The following is a 6,000-nucleotide window of genomic DNA, read 5'->3' as shown; positions in this document are numbered from 1 at the left end:
TTTCAATAAGTTAATATGAATATTATTAATAAAAGGGTAATATTAATTTTTTAAATTAATTATTATTTTTATTTAATAAAAATATAAAAATTTCTAATTTTTTTAAAATTTTTAAATTAATATTTTTATATAGATAACAATCTGATAGGAAATTAATTTGTCTAATAACAAAAATTGATTTGATGATTAAAATTTGTTAACGATTAAAATTTTCGACTAAAATTTGTTTTAATGACTAATTTGGCTATTACTATTACTAAGAAATGTAAATTAATATGTATTTTTAAACTTTATTGTAAATGAAGTATTTAAAAACACCAAACATTTTATTTTCACTCTATTTTGAGCATGCCGACATTAAGCCATTCTTTAATTAATGTGATACGTTTTAAGAATTTAGCTAGTGTATGTGTCATATTATTTGTGTAGGTGTAATAAATATTCAAACTTGAAAGGAAATTCTCTTTTGATTTCTTAATTATTGAGTAGTTGAGTATTGCTTTCGTTAATATAATCTTCTCATACATGGGGTTCTCCGCTTTAATTAATTGAAAGGACTTTTTCAATTGGAAGTATTAGTATAATAACACACCAAAACTATTTTATATGATAAGATTTTGATTATTTACATTATCCGGCATGTGAGTGCTTTATACTTCTGATTTTGTCTTTTACCCTCCTTAATAACATGGGTTAATCTTTTCGATCTTATATTAGTGTACGTAGAAGTATTATAAATAATTTAAATGTTTGGTATTTTAAATTTTTATCATATATATCTACCAATTTTGAATATTAAGATAGTATTAATTAATTTCTCTTGCAATAATATATGGGCACTCATAATTCTTTTTTTTATTGACTAACTACTAGCAAAATAAGTTTCGGTGCAAAGCAAAGATAATTTTGTGAGAAAATTTAGAGGCTAGCATTTTTATTAAAATTTGATCAATATTTAACTAATAAAAGAAATAAAAATTATAAAATTTATTGATCTCCTAGTATTTCTCTAATTTTGTTCACTTAATTTATTTAATTATGTCCTTTAATTAAGATAATTATTTATTTGTTTTAAATTTTAATTATGTATAATGAATACAGTACAACTTACTAACTTATGTTATATAGCATGCTAATAATTATTATGTCCTTTAATTAAGATAATTATTTATTTGTTTTAAATTTTAATTATGTATAATGAATACAATATAACTTATTAACTTATATTATATAGTATGCTAATAATAATTATTAGAGATTGCTTCTTTCAACAAGAGATCGATAGTATTGGTACTATTTCATTTTATTTTATGTTATCTTTTTAGGGTAGTAGTTGATGGTGTCGCACATGTTTTAATGTTTACTAAGAAATTAATTAAGTTGAAGATACAATAAAACTTCTGAAATTTATTTGTGTTTTAATATGCAAATTGAAAGTAAATTGATTAAGACTGATCTCTACACGGATCTGTAGCAGCCAAGATTATTATATATTATTAGATCTATGTGGTCATTATTCAAAGCTACATTTTTATATCTAACAAGCTTAGGAGAAAAATAAAATACTAGATGAGATATTTGGTTTCTCTAGGTTCAAGTGCGTGTACTCTGTGCATCGATATAGTTGAGCAATATTATTAAACTCTTTGTTTTAATTAATTAATTAAGACCTTCACATACCCTAATATATATTAAGGAATAAAACCAGCGTTTGCATGTGACAATTTTTGAATCCGGATCGGAACTCTGTTTTATCTAATTGATATTCAGTTGCATTATCTTGGTGTCTATGTATAATTATTATAGGATTTCTTTTTTAAAATGTTCATAAACATGAACAACTCATAGTCATAGAGGCAATTTTCAAGTTGGCAATTAGAATCCATGTAAGAGAGTTTCTTTAGTAAAATGTATTTTTATATGAAAAATGAAAATTTTTATTAAATTTGTACATTTTACACATATTATTTTTTATTTTTTCTATTATAAAAGAATTTTTTTTACTGTTCAGTGAAATTAAAGTTACAAAACACCATGATATTACCTTTTTGTCTATGTTAATTATAATTTTTTCTGTTTCCCTTTTTTTTGGTAGTAAAAGTTTGAATTCATTTTATATTTTTGGTCTTTGTCACTCATGATTTTCACGGCAGTAATAACTAGGAGTGTACATGAGACGGGTCACACCGAGTTTAACTTAACCCAGATCTGACCCGAAATATAGACCGGGTCTAATTTTTAGACCATAACCCGATTCTAGACCTCATGAAACCTACGCACCTTCGGGTCGAGTGAAAATCGGATAAAAACCGGGTGAAAATTGGGTCCGCATGTAAAAATCACCTAATCTCCAACCATTATTTCACAATTCACATAGTAAAATCCACTTCAAAAAATATAACAAGAACTAACAATTCTCTAAAATTAAAGCATAACCATAATCAATACTAATATTGTCTAATAACACCAAATATTTAAATCAATACAAATAACACAATATTATACATTAGTCTAAAGTCTTATGCATTTTAAACATAAAATATTAACTTATAATCTTATAATGACTAATAACACAAAATATTAGGGTTTATAATATTTAAATTCCACATAAGAATAGCCATCATCCATCACTAATAACACAAAATATTAATTATGTATGATGACCGGGCCACCGGGCCGAGTTCAGGTGACCCGAGCTATGGCCAAGACTCGACCCGAAATAATGACCGGATCTATTTTTAAGACTCTTACCCGACCCTAGACCCAATGAAATCGCACTAAATTAGCCCCTAAAGTGTTCGGAGTCGGACCGAATCTTCGAGCCGGGTCTTCGGGCCATGTACACCCCTAGTAATAACTCATTCTCATATTCGAGTTCCAATAGAGACAGTATATTAAAATTTTTGTAGAGAATATGTGTGTTGAGTTCACTAAGTTGTATGCAAAAAAAAAAGCTTTTTTTTTGTTCCAAAATGCTAAAATTCTGAACTTCATTTTTGGACCCTAGTTTATATCTTGAATATTTTTGGGACTAAAGTCATATCTTGAATTTTGTTTTCGGCGATGATCATATCATGACATATTTTTTGGTCATGATATCTTGAAATTTGATATCCATTTCATTTTTACATAATGGGCCTCTTTTGCCTCCACAAAGTTGTCGAGGTCCATTACATATCCACCTTGTCACTGAGCCCAAAAATGTTTGATCGTCATTTTTTCAAAAAAAGAAGAAGATATTTTAGTGTAAAAAACATTACTAGTTTTTGTTAAAAGAACACATGTGATGGAGGTGGTTAAATTTCACCTTCATCAAAAAGAGAGAAAGTTAATTATTGCCAAAAGCTTATGTCATTTGTATTTATTTGTTAGGAGTTAGTTAGATATATACATATTAATTAGTAATTTGTTACAAGTTAGCTATAGTTAGTTTTACTTAACTTTCAATCTTCATTATCTCCTACTAATACGTGTATATCAATCTTTGATATTATATTAGAAATGAGCAAGTTTAACTCAACCTAAAAGATTAGCTTAAAGGGGGTTATAATTGTTAAATAGTAAGTATATGATCCATCATAGTAATTAATATTAATTAAAAATAATTAATTTTCTAATTGAAAATTTTTAATCTATTAATTTCACAATCTAATTTAATCAACTCCGTATTAACCAGAAATTGAAAACTTTGAAATTGTAAGAAATGGAGTGGTTTACCTTATTGGTGGTGTTAAGGGCCAAACTTTTATACGATGAAGTATTTATAATTGGAAAAGTATAGGAACCAAGTGTGTAACCAGCAAAAAAATTGAACAATTCAATTAATTATAATTATTAATAATTATAAACAAATTAAGTAAATCTAATTAAAAATTATAAAAATCTTCTCCATCTCTTCCATATTAATCTATACATCCCAATAACAACACATAAATTCTCTCTCTCACCGTCAGACCCTCTCCACCTCTGCCCTCACGCAAGACGACCTTAAGAAGTTCGCCGCCGACAAAGCCGTCGAGTACGTCAAATCCGGCATGGTTCTCAGTCTCAGCAACGGCTTCACCGCCGCTTCGTCGTTGCCAAGCTCCGTCATCTCCTCTCCACTGGTTAACTCTCCAACATCATCGGCATCCCTACCTTCAAGCGCACCAAGAAACATGCACGTTATTTCAGAATCCAGTTCTCTATCCTCGACGATAATTCCCGCCTCGATCTCGTCATCGACGGCGCCGATAAGGTGGACCCGACCTCAACCTTGTAAAAGACCGCGGCGGCGCTCTTCCCTACTGGTGGCCACCTTCAACAAGTTCATTGTGGTGGTCGATGAAACAAAATTCGTGTCAGGACTCGAAGGAGCGACCTTGCGATGCCGATAGAGGTGGTGCAGTTTTGCGGAAATACAATATAGTTTAGCTTCAAGAGTTGTTCAAAGAAGAAGGAATTGTGGAGCACGGGCTATTTTTAAAACAATTGCAAAAATATATTAAAACAAACATCCATTTAATATAATAAAAAAAAATCCTAATACCTAACAAAAAAATATCCCGCTATAGAATTTAAAAAAAATCTTATAATTCTTAAAAAAATAAAAATATCCACATCTGTAATATAAAAAATTTAAAAAATACATTAAAAATATCTATTTAGTTTGAAAAAGAAATATTATAATACTGAACAAAAATTGATATTTATATATATCAACTCACATTTATTAAGATGAATTTCAATATCCAATTCATTAAAAAATTGACAGAAATTAATTGGATCCTAGTTGATTCTCTAGCGGTATTCTTTATAATTTCATATATTGATAACATGCTTGACGGGAATATACTGAAATGTGTCACGTTGCATATATGTGAATAGGAAGAAAAAAAAAATTATTCCCATATAAGAAATCCATATATATATGTGAATATGTGATGATATTTATGCATGTTATGCAAGGTGGTTATGTCACGGTATGCCACATTGTAAATGTGTTATTCTAAATGCATCTTATTGATAGATTTATTTTGGAAGCAAGTTTGGTATTTTGGTTTGTTGTGACACTTGGACTATGTAGTAGTACGATATATATAGCGACCTATATATATAATAATCGCTAGCTCCATATATTTTAAAAAAGAAATTCTTGGTAGCATTTGACATATTACTGTTTTAAATAGTTAAAATCTTCTAATAATTTTACTAATAAGAATAATGCTATAATCTATGATTATAGTAACTACGATTATTTTTTATCGATAATTAATTAGCAATCATTTATATTTATATTTATAAAAATTTTATATAAAAAATATATAAATTATAATCATATTTATTAAAAATAATTTAATATTTATGTTAGTCAAATAATAATAAAAAATACGTTTTTAATATGGAAAGTTCTATAGTGGCACTGGTTTTGGTGGCTAAGAATGACATAAATTTGACCAATAAATAAAATATTGACACATGACAAAAAAAATTAAATTTAAAATTAAAATAATTCTCTCTTTCTTATAATTTTTTATAATTACTTTTATCAAAATAATTTTTTATAATTTTTTTTGTAATTATAAAAATAATTTAAAAAATATTAAAATAATTTTTTAATTATATTTTTAATTATTATTTTATTATAATTTTTATTTCTAAAAAATAATTTTTTATAATTATTTTTATAATTATTTTACTAAAATAATTTTTTTAATAATTATTTTTATTATTATTATTTTTAATAATTTCTAAAAATAATACCAAAATTATTTTTTAAGTATTTTTATTATTTTTTTATCAAAATAAATTTTTTATAATTATTTTTTGTTTTTGTAATTTTGGAAAACTAAAACTAAAATAATATTCTTTCTCTTATAATTTTTTATGATTATTTTTAAACTAACACCTAGAGGGAGAATATTATTTTGGTGTTAGTTTTTCGAAATTATAAAAAAAATAACTATAAAAAATTATTTTTTAGAAATAAAAATAATAATAAAAATAATTAAAAAATAATTT

Source organism: Arachis hypogaea, chromosome 14, assembly GCF_003086295.3.
Source record: "Arachis hypogaea cultivar Tifrunner chromosome 14, arahy.Tifrunner.gnm2.J5K5, whole genome shotgun sequence".
In the NCBI taxonomy this organism is placed as follows: domain Eukaryota; kingdom Viridiplantae; phylum Streptophyta; class Magnoliopsida; order Fabales; family Fabaceae; genus Arachis; species Arachis hypogaea.
The sequence above is the reverse complement of the archived record's forward strand: the minus strand, read 5'-3'. Positions refer to the sequence as shown.